Here is a 16221-nt window from a genome sequence, read left to right as displayed (position 1 = left end):
GAACTTATCATTGTCTCTTGCAAGTGGATGTTTCAATGTGCACAGACATTAAATTCCTCTGAGAGAAGAAGGGGAATCAGATTGGGTACAGCTCATGATGTGTTGGGTAGCTGTTTAAGTTAAGTTAAGTTAAGCTGTATAAACTTTCTGGACCTCATGCATTTAACTCTGCCTTCTCTCATTTGTGCCTAGTACACTTCCTCTGAGCTCTCATTCTTGTAGGTAAGGAATGATGTCTGCCCTCCAGTATCACCCTCTACAGGGGCATGTAAAATATTGCCTCTACTTTTTGTTATTTTTACTTACTAGCTCGAGGAACTGAATTGTTATTCACAATGGACTTGAAGTGATCCAGAAGCAGCTGAATGAAGCCTTGCTGAGAAAACTGGGGAAGTCCAGTTCTTACAGATATTCTCCTTGCTTTCAACCATCTTTGTAGCCGTGTCTGATGTGAATGAGTCATGAGTGAGATTTTTTCACAGCTGTAAAAATTAAAGTCTTATTTTCACTTTTTTTTTTTTTTTTTTAATAAATAGATAATCAGACTGATTTGACTGATCTACCTCTTGCTGTGCATCTAAAACTCCCCTGCCCCATTAGGTGACTTCAGTAGTCCTTGTAGGTAATGAAGTTTAAATGTCTGAAGTTGAGTCCAAAAGGTTAACCTCCAAAGTGGATACAGTAGATAAAGGATATGGACATTGTAATTTTGTGGCCAAATTGCACTGCTTCTTGTTTTGTTGCAATCGTAGACATTCACATGAATCCAGATCCTAATTGCCAACTTTCTACTGGAGACTGCTACTTAGATCCAGTGGTGAGCTGCATATGTGAAGCCTCTCTTGACTCATTTCTGTCCAAATTAGAAGGGGGGTGGGGCGAGTTTAAATAGTTGTTCTTCGATTATTGTCTTTGTTTTGACTGAAGTGATTTCATGAGCAACTCGGAGGAAACAGTAGCTGACAGCAGGACCACCAACAGCTGAGACAGTGCAGGAGAGGGGAAAATGTGATTTTCCTAGCTCAGCCAGCCAAAAATGGGCATAATCAAGAACCAACACTGCAGAACTAATCAGATCTGAAGTGCCCTGTTACTGAGTTGGTGGTTTCTCACCTTTTCAGGCCATGGCAGCTGTCAGGAGCACAGTTCAGCTGGTGCATCTTTGGCAAGTTGGGACATGCAGCCAAAACACCGCTCATAATTTGTCACTGTCACTGCTGCCATCACAGCAGTCTGGATTCTGCTTGAATGCAGCTTTCTTTCTTGTTTATTTGAATGTGTGTGGTGGAGGGAGGAAAAAATGAATAAAGAGAAATTGGGAATTTGATGTTTTGCATGGACAGGGAGGCACAACTGTATTAATTCAGACTTAGTGAGTAGAAAGGAGGTTTGAGGGTACTGATAATTCAAAACATGAGGAGATTAGCCATGGAAAAGGAATTAAAATTAAATCATAGTAATAATTCAAAATAAGGAATAAAGTTTATAAGTACATTTAATTATCCAAATTTAGTGGATTACGTAGTAAAATTAACATGTAATCATGTTCAAAGGCAGTGTTTTGAGTTAACAAATTAAGTTATATTTGAAGGTGTATTACAGTCCTACTGACAGAGAAATCTGTAACATACGGCCCTTCTGTTCTCTGATCGTCCCTTTTAGTGCAGGAGAGGGATGTGTGAGCTCACCTGAGCGAGCTGAGTCCTGTAAGGAAAACTGCTCACAGGTGGTGGCTCTCCAGTGAGCTGCTCCTCACTGAGTGCCTGGGGGGCTGCTCACAGCTTACCAGTTGGGCTCCTGCTGAGAGCTGTCCCTGAAAGAAACCTCTCCCTTGGTGCCAGAAGGAGCCTTAAGAGATAAGATCCTCACTGCTAAATATAGACTTCAGCAATAATCTTCCTAATTTCTTATCGTTTCTCCTGACTGCTGGTAGTGTCTTACTGCCCAGTGTGCTCAAACCTACTCAGACATCTCCCTCCACTTTCAGAGATGAAGACATCACACAAGAGATGTAATGTATCACACATTTAGAAAAGGAAGCACTCATGCCTTGGGAGATTTGTTGTGGATAGATATTTAATTTAGCATATTAAATAAAGAGAAACCACAACGGTTTAAAAATATCCTGTTGATCTTCATCTGAACCGTTTCTGGTACAGCACTCGTCTGTCTTCTATTCCTTCTTACAAGATGAGAGTCCAATTGCAGAGCTGATGTGGGAACAGTGAGCTCTGTAACATAACTCCCGATACCACCTTGCTCAGGAAAGAAAATGCGAGCCACAATTACTGACGGACTCTTTTTTCCTATAGTCTTTGAACTTTAATGAACTAGAAAGAGGAGTATGGAAAAAGAGGAGTCAGGAAAATAAGGTCACCTACTCAACTGATCATAAGTGCTTTTTTGATTTTTGCCCAATTTTAATTTTGGTCTTTAAAGGAATCAGTACAAAATAACAGTAAGCTGTCTGAACAATGGCTAATCAGAAATGCAGAGCGTTATACATTCAAAATGCAAACAAATAAATTTGATTGTTCTTTTTCTTCATATCATGTCTTTCTACCCATTTATTTCCTTCCTATGCTCTGCTCCAACTTCAGGAGGTTCCTTTTAATGAACGGGCAGAATATTTCAGAAGCAGAGGTTATGTTCTGTCATGTCATTTATCTGTGAGTCCAAAAGCTTGACATTCTCTACTGAGAATGTGTTAAAAGAGACTTGTGGAGCTGGATGTGCACATGAAAGTTTGAAGGTTCCAGATGGCTTTTCTTTGATGTCACTGATTGCTTCCTGCATTTCGTTATATCTGTTTCCCTTTACTTGCTTAACTCCCATAGGCATCAGCAAATAAGGTCTAAATTGAAATGTATTTGGCTAAACAAATATTTTCTATCTCAATTTACTTGTGACAAGCTTAATGAAATCATAGGGACATGTATTTATGTACCAATTAGAATCAGAAATTGTCTGCTTATGTCCAAAAGAAGTGCAGAAGTAGGATTCTGAGGTGTCAGAATATAGGCAGCATAGCAGAAGCTGCATCTGTAGCATCGTTACCTACTTAAATGTTTGCATCACAGGACATTTTTCTGTTTCTTTGTTTCTTTGCACTGCATTATCAGTCACACAGTATCAATCAGAGAAGGTCAGAAAAGCCAGAAAATGGGTTGAAGTTCCTGATGCCTTGATGAAACTACAGAAGGAAAACAGAGAGCCACATGTCACATTTGTATATATATTCGTATATATCATACGAATATATGCAAAATAAAGGGACATGTCCTCTACCAGCAACAATTTAAAGAAAAAAAAAAAAGCAACAAATAATTGACAATAAAATATCCTTGTGGTATGGTCTGTGTATTTGAAGGTTAAAACAAAACAAAACAAAACAAAATGAAAAAGAAGGTAGAAGGAAGTAGTTAAGTTGGAGAGAGAAGGCTACAGCTTCTACTTAAGTAAACGTAGTATGCTAGCTGATAATTTCCAAGAAAATTCCAAGATTTAAGCACAGGCTGTTCTTCATGTATGTAACGTTTCCTGTTGCCTCCAGGAATTACCACATGCTTAATAGAAAAGAGGCATTTTTCAAAAGGAATCAAATTGATGGCTCAGAGTTGACCAAGACAGTACAATACAAAGATTAAAGACAGCACCAGTTTTCACCATCCATGCTGCATATCCACCATTCCTAATTCATACACCAGGGTGCTGTAATACACTCTTCCTAGTCATCTGCCTTTTCTGCTCAGTATTGTCAAAACTCTCATCAGCCAATCCTTACTTCTATTCCCATACATATTCTATAAATAGATAACATTTTAAATACCACAGATCCTTCTTCTTTTATTTTCTTTCTTACAGTATTTGCTTTTAATTTTACTATTACTATTATTATTTTTGGTCTGCAAGGTAAAGGTCTATGCAAGCCTGTACAGCCATGAGTTATTCATGCAAAAATATATTATTTAGAGAACACGCTTGTAATGTCAAGGGATTTTTAGAATTGTGTGTATTCATATAGTGATCCTGAGGCTGTGAGTAGGTCAAGCTGAAGAAAAAAAAAAAGTAAAAGTGAAAGGTCAGGTTACAAGCTAATTTTGCCACAAGGGTTTCCATTATATGACAGATACTTAGTGTCCATAAATGAAAAATTATGTAATAAATAGTTTACTTGCAATATTGAGCATTTCCACGAGAACTCCCAAAGAATTCCTACTCCAATATACTTTCCCTTCTGCTGTGAGCAGAGGCATTGTTTCTGAGTTACATAGCAGGATAATTTTTCTTGCTGACTGTAATAGGAGTGTTTCAGAATAATCAGCTGGCAATCAGTAATCTTTATGTGATCATTTCACATTCTAATTATTGGTTCATCACATGCCTAAAACAAAGAAATGGATAGAAAACTGGTGTGAAGACAACACATTCTGTGAACAGAAATCTCCGCAAGTTTCCAATTACATTTACATTAACTTAAATGAAACTCCGTTCTCTAACTTCAGTGGACTGTTATAAATTCACCGTGGTGTTGTTCAGCACCTAGCCCCAAGCTTTTAGAAATAAATAGGTTACATTTGTGTGATACAATGACCAGAATTTTCTGATGTTCAGGGGACTTGAGAGTTAACAGCCTAGAGCAAAATCAGTATGGCATAGATCAGAAAGGTAATGCCTTTTGGCTTACAGAAATAACAGAGCACACATGCTGGAAGGGATCCCAGGGGCTGCACATACTCTGCCTGTGTTATTTCTTCATGGCATTTTGCATATAAAAGGACACATACGTCTCACTGGGTGAAAATTGTTTGTGCATCTGGAAATGGTACTTCAGCCTGGAAGCCTTTGTAAGCCTTCACTTTTCTTTAATTCAGAAGCACTATTCATCAGAACTGAGAACAGTGCTTTACATGACCTCTGTGGCCAACCTGTGTGTTCCTGATGCAGCGATTTCTTCCCAGCCACTCTTTGCCAATGTCAGTGGGCTGGTGGTTTTGGAAGAGGTGTGCTTATGCACCGGGTGTTGCATTTAAACTCTTCAGAAATTGGCTCCTTTAAGCTATACGAGAGGTAATGATGGGCATATACATATACAGCACTGTGCACTACCTGTTCACTCTTCAGAGCTCTTGGAAGGGCACTTCTCAGACCAAATGTAGACACTCACTGTACCTTCACACACTGGCTTACACCCGCTAATATGCATGCACCCTACTCTCCCCAGTTCATGGCACTACAGACATGCAAGCATCCTGAGATAGCTGGTGTCCCACACTGCCAAACACACACTTGCACACAGAGTCCTCTTGTCCAGAAAAATAGTTCCAAATGGATTTAAGTGAGAAGACAAGGGCAGATGGTGGTGGCCAGGCAAGGGCAGTAAAAGTAGCTGGAGAAGTGAATTGATCAGCAACTTGTTTGGATATGGCCAACCCCTTTTATTCCTTTACTCATCTTGTCTTCCTGCTCTTTGATCCCTCACAGAATTGCAGAACTGTAGGAGCTGGAAGGGACTTCTGGAGGTCATCAAGTCCAAACCCCTGCTAAAGCAGGTTCCCTGTAGCAGGTTGCACAGGTAGACATCTGGACAGGTCTTTAATATCTACAGTGAAAGAGACTAGGCAGCCTCCCCGTGCAGCCTGTTCCAGTGCGCTATCATTGTGATAGTAAAGAAGTTCTTCCTTGTGTTAGTGTGGAACTTCCTGTGTTCCTGTTCCATCCCATTCCTCCTTGTTCTATTGCTGCTCACCACAGGCAAGAGTCAGCCCTCATCTACTTGACTCTCACACTTTAGATATTTATAAATAGTGATGAGATCTTCTCTCAGTCTTTTCTTCTCCAGGCTGAACAGCCCCAGGTTTCTCAGTCTTTCCTCACAAGGGAGATGCTCCAGGCCCCTCATAATCTTTGCCACCCTCCTCCGGACTCTTTTTGAGGAGATCCCTGTCTTTTCTGAACTAAGGCGTCCAGAATTGGACACAGTACTCCAGATGTGGCCTCATCAGGGCAGAGAGGAGGGGAAGGGTCACTTTCACCACACCTGCTGGCCATGCCACATTCTTTTTAATGCACCCCAGAATCTCACTGGCCTTCTTGGCCACAAGGGCACACTGCTGGCTCATGGTCAACCTGTTGTCCACCAGGACACCTAGATCCTTCTCTGCAGAGCTCATTTCCAGCAGGTCATCCCCTAACTTGTACTGATGCATGTGGTTACTCCTCCCCAAGGGCAAGGCTCTACACTTGCTTTTGTTGAACCTCATCAGGTTCCCTTGATTTCTCAAATTTTTATTTTTCTCTTAATCATCCCGTATTAAGACTTGTATAATCCCAGGATATATTTCCCCTCCATCCTACAATACAGGCATGTCCAACTTGCAGCTCATGAGCCACATTCATCCTGGCACAAGGCCTGCTCCCTGCTGTCGGGTCATCGTGGTAGCAGGGGAATGATGGACCAAACGACCTGTGCCAGCCTCGGGACATGGGAGATACAGTGCAGTGCTGACAAATAGCATGGCACTATGCTCAGTTTACAAGCAAATAATGTCAGTATTCAAAGATTACAATTTGAAAAGACTCAATATGCAGAAACATGCTGCCCAATTTTATGCATTTCAAGGAATGCTTTGTAAAGATGAAATAGGGAAACGGAAAAAAAGTTTGTCACCTCAACAAAATATTATATAAAAAAAATTAAAACTCAAAAGAACTCTGTTACAAAGCCTAATTACATGGTAGCAAATCTAATTGCAAAGAAAATCAAACCTACTAACTGATGGTGAGTTTATTAGTCAATGTCTGGAAAGCATGGCATATACAATGTGTCCTGATAAAAAAAAAAAAAAAAAGATTTTTCTAAAATCAGTTTGTCTCACCATGGTGTAGCTATATGAACTGAAGAAATAGGAAAATGCTAATTTCATATTTTATGCTTTGGCAATAGATGAAAGTATTGGTGCAGCAGATATGGTTCAAATTGCCATTTTCATTAGAAGTATCAATAACAAATAAAATGTCACTGAATGGCTTTGATGTCATTAAAAAACATAATAAGTCTCTTGATTTGTTTGAAGCAGTAAAAAAACACATTAATGTGATTTTCTTTAACCTTTGTCGACATATCTGGTGTAACTACTGATGGTGCCTTGATGATGGTTGGTAAAAAAGACTTATAAAATTAATAGAAGATGGTGCAATTACCACCTGCAAGTCATGTTTGATGAAATATCACTGCTTTGGGCGTAAAAAAAAAAAATGTTCAAAAGCTTTAAAAATTTTTTATGTCATGCGAATTGTCACCAAAGCTGTGAGTTTTGTAAAGTCCAAGGGACTGAATCATCAGCAATTCTAAGAGGCTCTTTAAAGTATGGATGCTGATTCTGGGGTCATCATTTGCTTTTCTGAAGGAAGGTGGCTAAATTGGGTTAAAATGATAAAAAAACTTTATGATTTGCAAAGTGAAATCAAGAGGAAAATTTGTGTTAGAACACGAAGATTAAAAATAGGTCGCAGATCAAACATTTTTGGTAGATTTGACCAACTCATTTGAATGAGTTAAATATGCATCTTCAAGGTGAAAATCAACTTATCCGTGCTTCGTTTCCAACCATAACAGAGTTTGAAAGGAAAATTAAGTTACAGCAAGCTCAAGTTATGGCAAATGACACTATGCATTTTGATGCATTGGCTAAACACAATTTTGTGTACAGTGAAAAATATGCAGCCCCGCTTTCTGCTTTGGTAAACGAATTTGTGAATAAGTTTCAAGCTTTCCAGAAAAAATCATCTTTCTTTTTGTTTATTTGTGACTCCATTTTCAGTTAACATAAATACATTATCTGTGAGTTTTTGAATGGAATGAAGAGAGTTGCAATCAGACATTTAAAAAAAAAAAGAAAAATTTGGTAATGCCTCCTGACTTTTCTAAGACCTATCTTTCCAGAGAAAAATATACCTCATTTCACAGTCATATCTTATTCATGTCATTGCTTTTTGGCAGTACATACATCTGAGAAAAATCATTGTCAAGGATGAAGCACAAGAAGAGTAACACTTCATCAAAAATCTCTGACAAACACCTTGAGAACTCAATAGGAATGGCAACAACTGCCATCAAACCATCCCGTTTCTCTAGTTTCACAAAACAAGGTCAAACATCCCCCTAGTTTTATGCTTCTGTTGCTCTCTTTTTTATGTTTTAATAAAAAATACAGTAAATAAGTTTTGTTAATTATATACATTAACCTTATGATATATTTTATATGCAGCTCTAGACAAGTCCTGTTTGCTCAGTATGGCCCTGGCAAGGCAAAAGGTTGGACACCAGTGATGTAATGTGCCCCACACCCATGTAGGCAGTAGCTCCCTCAGTCTGTAAGGACATTTGGAGAGCATGTCCCATTGACTCTCTGACTGGTGTTATCTTTGGACTATCAAACTGATGTCTGTCCTATGATGGTTCTCTGATTAGTCATGTCAGATTGTTTCATTTTCTCTAGTTAAGTTCTTGTGGCTCCTCCACATGTTACTGTTCCTCTGTGCTGCTCTGTGCAAGATGTGCTTTTTGAAACACCAGGTAATTCATATATCATAAAATCATAGAATAATTTGGGTTGGAAGGGACCTTTAAGATTTTCTAGTTCCAACCCCTTCTATAGGCAGAGACACCTCCCCCTAGATCAGGTTGCTGAAAGCCCCATCCAGCCTGGCTTTGAATACCTACAGAGAGGGGGTATCCACAACTTCTCTGGGCAACTTGTTTCACTGTCTCACTATCCTCACAGTAAATAATTTCTTCCTGATATTTAGTGCAAATCTATCCTTTCCCAGTTTAAAACTATTTCCCCTCATCCTGTCACTACATGCCCTTATAAAAAGTCCCACCCCAGCTTTCCTGTAGGCCCCTTTCAGGTACTGGAGGGTCACTATAAGGTCCCTCCAGAGCCTTCTCTTCTCCAGGCTGAAAAGCCCTGTCTGTCTCAGCCTGTCCTCATAGGGGAGGTGCTCCAGCCCTCTGGTCATCTGCTTTGCCCTCCTCTGAACCTGCTCCTGCAGCTTGATGTCCTTCTTGTATTGGAGACCCCAGAACTGGACACAGTACTTCAGGTGGAGTCCCATGAGAGCAGAGTAGAGGGGCAGAATCTCCTCCCTTGATCATGGTCCTCTTGATACAACCCAGGATACTGTTGGCCTTCTGGGCTGCAAGCATACATTGGCTGCTCATGTTGAGTCTTCCATCAACCAACACTCCCAAATCCTTCTCCTCAGGGCTGCTCTCAAGACATTCTCTGTTCAATTTGTATCTGTGCTTGGCGTTGCCCTGACCCAGGTACAAAACCATGCATGTGGTCTTGTTGAACTTCATGAGGTTGGCATGGGCCCACTTCTCAAGCCTGTCAAGGTCCCTCTGAATGGCATCCTTTCCCCCTAGCATGTCAACTGCACCACTCAGCCTGATGTTGTCTGCAAACCTGCTGAGAGTGCACTCAATCTCACTGTTCATGTTGCCTACAAAGATGTTAAATGACACTGACTGCAGCACCAATCTCTGAGGAATGCCACTCGACACCAATCTCCACTTGGACATTGACCTCAACTCTCTGAGTGCAACAATCCAGCCCATTCTTTATCCAATGAGTGCTTTACTCATTAAAAAGCTATTATGGTCCATCCATAAAAACCATTTCAAATCCAGTGTGTTTTAAAAAAGGTCTAATGAATGATGCCATGAAGTTTCTATTCTCCCAGTTAACTGTCTGCTTACCTTAGGCAGTCATGTGAATCTCAGACCTGGTGGTTATATTCAACATGATTTTGCGGTTCAACCCAGCAGGCAGCTCAGACCACACAACCATTCACTGGGATGAAGAAGAGAATCAGATAAAGAAAGGTAAAACGTGGCTGGGATAAAAACAGTTTCACAGAGCAGAAAAGGAAGGGAAATAACAACAGTAATAATAAAAAATAATATGTATATACAAAACAAGTAATGTAGAATGCAATTGCTTACCACTTGTCAACTGATGCTCAGCCACTCCCTGAGCAGCTAACCAACTCCCTGAATTGTGTAATTCACTGTGACACCATACGGTATGGGATATTATTTTGTCCAGCTGGGGCCAGCTGTCCTGGTTCTGTCCCCTCCCGGCTTTTTGAGCACTCAAAGCTCCTGGACTGCAGGGCAGTGTGAGAAGACAGATAGCACTTTGCATAGTGTAAGCTCTTCTCTGCAGCAACTAAAACATCAGTGTGTAATCAACATTATTTTCTTCCTATGTCCAGAACAATGGCATCATACCAGTCACTATGAAGAAATTATCAGCTTCAATACATTGAGAATGATGGTGACATTGTTAGAATATTGCAAGGTTTGTGTCAGGTAGGTCCACAAATGATCGCACAGGATCAGAAAGAAGATTGTATGCAAGTTTTTCAGGGCCTATTGAACCAGTAGGAAGCTGAAGGTGACAGTTTCCTGGATCGCGTCGTTACCAGTGATAAGATATGACGTCATCATTTTGAGATGGAGTCAAAATGGTAGTCCATAGAGTGGCATCATGTGAATTCTGTATCAAATAAAAAATTCAAGGCACAGCCATCAGTGGGTAAAATGCTATGCACTGTCTTTTGGGATAGGAAAGGGGTGGTGTTTCTGAATTTCCTGGAACCCAGACCAATCATCAACTCCAACTTCTACATTGCGGCACTAAGCTGAAGGTTCAAACTTCCAGAGCCAGGCCAGAGAAGACAACCTTCCTCTTGCAACGCAATAATGCCAGGCCCCATACCAGTTTGAAGACTGGAGTGCATTGCTAGTCGTGACTGGACCATCTTACCATACCCACAGTATGGTTTGGATTTGGCACCTTCTGACTTACATGTGTTTGAGCCTATGAAAGGTGGACTGCATGAGCAACATTTGCCTAGCAGTGATATTGTCACAGCAGCTGTGGAGCAGTAGGTCACCTCCACTGGTGCAGATTTTGATGAGCGCAGCATACAGGCTGTTGTTCATCATTGGTGAAAATGCATAGCTAAAGGTGCTCACTATTTTGAAAGAAGTGTCTTGTCGCTGAGAATTTGCTCTATCAAATATTGCCATTGCACTCCTTGAATCTGTTTTACTTTCCATAAAAATAAAAACAAGACATTACTTTCAGAGAGATATTCTGTTCTTACAAACTCCTCTTGCTTCTCAGTAAGCTAGTTGCACTATCTTAGGCTTCCTTAGATATTAGAAAATGTTTCTCAGTGCTTAAATTACATGAAGAACTCCAAATTACTATAGGCAATTCTGATCAATATAAACTAGCTGAATAAAGATAACAGGAGAGAAGTATTATTAATGTTGCTATTTTTGTAGAGGCAAGGCTCTATTATTCTATACTGCTGATTCATGTTAATCAACCTAAATGCAACCTGAAAACTTTTAGTAAATATGTAATTAGGACATTTCAGATGTACATATCTATCAAAATGCTGCAGAATTTACAAGAAATATTTCAAGGCAATCTCTTTGTTACTGAATGGTATTTTCCATCAGAATTTTAGAAAGTATTCCTGATCGACATTTTGGCAAACAAAATTCCCATCTGTATTTTAAGAGAACATTCTGTTTCATCTTTCCAGTTGCAGATGAATATAGATGATTACAAAGAACATCATTTGTAAACATCAGGGATTCTTTTAAGGAGAAATAAGGACTATTTGACATGCAATTAAGACCAGAGATCCTCCTGCTACACAGCTTGCCTTGTAGAAGAATCTATACTGCCTAGAATGTGAACGAATTTAATGTGTGCATACATCTGCCTCATCATATTTAAACAAAAAGTAATTAAAGGCAGAACTTAAATTAGAGATGAGATCCATCCTAGAGAAGTCAAGACCCTCTTACAAAACTAAAGAATTCTCAACTAGTTGTCTCATTTCAGCTATTATAATCTTGAAAATCTTCCAGGAAAACAAACAAACAAACAAAAGCAGGAAAACCTGGCCTGGGCAGTGGTGTCCCTGCCTATAGCAGGGGGGTTGGAACAAGATGATCATAAAGGTCCCTTCCAACCCAAGCTGTTCTGTGATTCTATGAGTCTATAACTCTATCTGAACATTTTAAGAAGAAAAAAATATCTAATTGGATTTGCTGTACTTTCACAGTGATGGAATAAGATTTTATTTATACCGGTGCAGATGAAAAAACAATAAACCTTGTTGTTTTGGCTGTGCTGGCATTAGTGCGATCTCATCTAAGCAGTTCAAAAAAAGAACAAAGGCAGCATAATTGAGCAACAGGTTGGTGGGTTTAGCAGTCAGCCTCGCTTTCTGACCATTGTTCACTTCATTGTACAGAGAAAATTTACCGTATTTTTCTGAACCACATATGACAGAACTCCAGTCACTATTCACCTTACTCCTTCCATCTTTCCTTCCTGAACAAGCAATTGACATGGTTGTGGTTTGCAAGTTACAGGGTCACTTCTTACTCACCGATTACAGTGGATGCCAACATAGAACTCAGGGAGGAATTCTACTGATTATGCTTGTCATAAGGGTGGATCCACTGGGAGATGGTGAGAAAGCAGGGACTGAACTGAACAAACTGAAAGAGCTGAAGCTTAAGAAGACAGGAAATACCATTTCAACTGTTAATTATAGGATGACACTGGAGCAGTTTGGATTAGATGTGACCCTCCTCCTGCTAGAGATAAAACACCTCTTAGAAGCAGCTATTCAAAGAAAAGCATAATTTCTTCCTCAGAAATCCTGAAATCCTGTTCCATCATTTCTGAGAGGACAGTAACAGAAACAGTTCTAAGACAAGGAACAAAGAACAAATGCTATCCTCCTAGTAAGCAAAAGGTTTCTAGATAGTTCATTGTTGGACAGTTTCCAAACATTGCAGATCAATTAGATGGCACAACTTCCCTTGACTTCTATGGCAACAGGAGCATTGAATGACAAATGGAAGGACAGGTAAATCTAGAAAGGATATTATATTACATCTCACTGTGACAGAAAGAGCACTGGCACTTGCACCCTGCCTGGTTTGGGGTCTTAGCAGAGTGTTTTAAAATATAGATTTAGCTGAATTGTCAGCTACAGTTCTCAAATAAATAAATAAATAAATATGCCTTAAATCTATTTCTCTCTAAATCCTAGATTTACTATTTACAGTAGTAACTGCATTGGTACTTAGTTTTGCAAAGGGAGCCGCTTCGCATCAATCACCTTTGTAATCATACTTCAGTAGCCCAGAGATCTGTCTAGCTCTAATGTGATCAGTGGAAGCTAATCATCTTAGTAAGTCTGTAGGACACACTTCCTCATACTAATAGAAGTGAAAGCAGAACATAGTTCAGTCGCCAGGATACGGTATGTATGGAAGGTTTGGTTACTGAATTAGTGGAGGTCGTCAAGACCATGCTCATCTAGAGACAGCACTAGCATTTTGTTGGAAATTGATGAACTCAGTATTCTGAGAGCTGTGAGGTAAGCGCAGCTCTGGCTGGACATGTACCCCAGTAGGCAGATGTGCAGATATGCCAAAAACAATAATGATTGGCTAGCTATACAGAAAAAAAGCATGGACAGAACATATATAGAGGAGGCCTCATCCTCTTCCTCTTCTGCTGATCAGGAGGGAGGTCTACTGGAAGACCCCTAGACTTGCCTCCAGTTGCTGGCTTCTGTCAATGTCAAGGCTCACTCCCACTATTGCTACTCATATGTCCTCTCACTACACCATGCTGTGATCTCTCCCTTGTCTAGTATAAAACAAAGGTCTCCCAGTGATAGGCTTTCAAACTCTTGGGTCCGCCAGTATATAGACCCCAGGACTGTAATCCGTCTGGTGGTTGGACCCTAGACACCTTACTCTCCCTGCTATAGATCTGCCTTGAAATCAGTGTATGAATTATATGTACTTACACTCAAATCAAAGGTTGAAGTCCCCTGGGAAACCACCCTTCTGCTGGCATTTAGAATTCCCACACACGAACACATCAAACAACAACCCCCCACCCATGAATATAAAGAAGTTTCATTGGAAGTCAGACCAGAGTGCTGCAACTGGATGCAGGGTATGTTCAGAAAAGTGTGTTAACAAGCCACCTATCAGAACATTTTAGCTCCCTTTTCCTGTTTTCTCACACTTACTCTTCCCCAGACTACCTTGGTTCCTCCCTATTCCCACTTCTCAGCCTTCCCTTAATCATCCTGATAATAAGTCTTACACGTTGCCACAGTCCCCTAGAAGACATTTCATAATAGATACCTCACTGTACACATCTGCCCCTTGGGCAGCCCAGGAAGTCCCACACCCATGTGGGCAGTGACCTGCAGTGGTCAGGACAGTGGGGCAGAGCCTCACCTATGACTGTGTCATGGGGTCTTGTGCAGATCAGTGCTGCTCAAGCTCCCTTGACACTAGGCAGAGGCCAGGGTTAGTTCTGCTTCAGCACAACCAGGTAATGGGGTTCCCACTGCTGTTGCTCTTCTGCTTCTTCTGATCCTTTTGTACCGGCAGCAGTCAGACCTCTGTCATGGTAGCTATCCGAATCCCATTTGGGGATGCTATTTCTGCTTCCTCATCTGGAAGATTTGGAAAGAGAGTGGAGTAAAGCACTTATGGTGACTGGAAGATACCTTAAAAATATTAATGAACCACAATTTCTGAAGGTAAGAAGAAAGCCCATTACCTAGGAAAGGAGGAGATACTATCTTCTGAAGATATTCCTAGAATTTTTCCTTGTTTTTTGTGAATGTTGTATGATTCCAGTAAACCACATGAGACCATAAAGATACCTAGCTTTTCTTTTTACAGCCAATTTCATGTTTGGATGAGTTCTTTCAATTGTACCTTAATACCAGTGAAGATAGTGATAAAAGACAGAGACTTAAGATTAGAAAATAAGGCTGAAAATAGCAAAATAACATTCAGCTTGGAAGAAACATAAGTTAATATATCTAGGGAAAAATGACACCAGATACATCTTAACGAGGAGTGTGGCCTTGGGAAAGGAGGTGTAAAGGATTTGAGCTTTTGTGTGTTAGAGCAGAGCTTGGCTCCAATCATTGCAGCAGACGATTGTGATTGTTCAGTCTTTGTACAGATACAGAGTCTTAGCACTGGAAGAGACTTAAAACCTCTCATTGTTACAGTAAATTGGAGTGTAACTTGAGTGCTGTTTTAATTTCTGCTAATTTAGACATGGACTACAAGCTCTTAGAATACAAGATTATTTTGAAGTAAAGGAGGTAAAATGCTAAGATTCGTACAGTATCAATACTCTGAGTTTATAGATTTGTTAAACTGTTTAAAAAACACAGAGAGTCTGAGCATTCATTTCTTGCAAAGGGAAAAACAAGCAATCAATATTGGCAGGACCTTCTGTGCAGAAAATATTCCCATCCTTCTCACAGATAGTTTTGTGACAGATCAGTGAGGCTTGCTTTAAAACATCAGCCATCTAGAGGTTGCTAGGTTAATTCTTTTCATCTGAGAGACTATAAAAATATCCTGGTATGCCTTGTATCTGGATACAAGTATTGGTCAGTAATTGACCTCTGCGATATTTACTTACCTTTTTATTGGATCATGTGCCTCTGGCTGCAAGTGTAAAGTCTTCAAAAATTAATTATATGGTTAAGTAGATGAGATATTTACATTTGAAGAACACATGAGAGGTGAAATTTAGCCTTAACAGAGTCATTGCTGTTCACCTAGAGCACAACACTGCCAAAGGAGTAATCCCAAAGTTTCTTCAAGTGTAAGTGAGACTGAGAAGTGGATTAACACATGTAGCTGAGGTCAGGACGCATTGATGCTGCATTTAAAGTCTATCTGGAACCCCTGCTGCCACTGAACTCATGTAACTTGGTAAAGGGGTGGGTTGAAAGGTGGATTATATCTGCTCATATTATTCATCAATAATAGTCTGTATGGGTAAAGCCATTCTCATTTACATGATTAAAGGTAGCATTCCTGAAGTAGACAAAAGAGAAGAATGAAGTAGGGAAAGGCAACTATATGCACAATGCCAGCTTCAGTTGAATAGTCTTTGTCACTCCATAAATTCTATTTGCACGAATATATATATATTCAAGATAAAGTGACACTGGGATTACATGAGGATCATAGAAACACAGGGGTGTAGAGTAGGTAAGCGTGGAAGGTACCTTAAAGACCATTATGTTTCAACATCCCTGCCATGGGCAGGG

General features: G+C 40.1%; 1 long non-coding RNA gene across 1 annotated transcript; it reads right to left on the bottom strand.

The window, feature by feature from the left end:
• Positions 1 to 1605: 1605 nt before the first annotated feature.
• On the bottom strand, positions 1606 to 10651 carry LOC121109198. Its single transcript, XR_005861310.2, has 3 exons — positions 10013 to 10651; positions 9767 to 9860; positions 1606 to 4384 (listed from the first exon to the last, which is right to left on the bottom strand). It is a non-coding gene; the product is annotated as an uncharacterized LOC121109198 (long non-coding RNA).
• Positions 10652 to 16221: the final 5570 nt, after the last annotated feature.

Source organism: Gallus gallus, chromosome 1, assembly GCF_016699485.2.
Source record: "Gallus gallus isolate bGalGal1 chromosome 1, bGalGal1.mat.broiler.GRCg7b, whole genome shotgun sequence".
NCBI lineage: Eukaryota > Metazoa > Chordata > Aves > Galliformes > Phasianidae > Gallus > Gallus gallus.
This window is presented reverse-complemented; position numbering and strand designations above follow the sequence as displayed.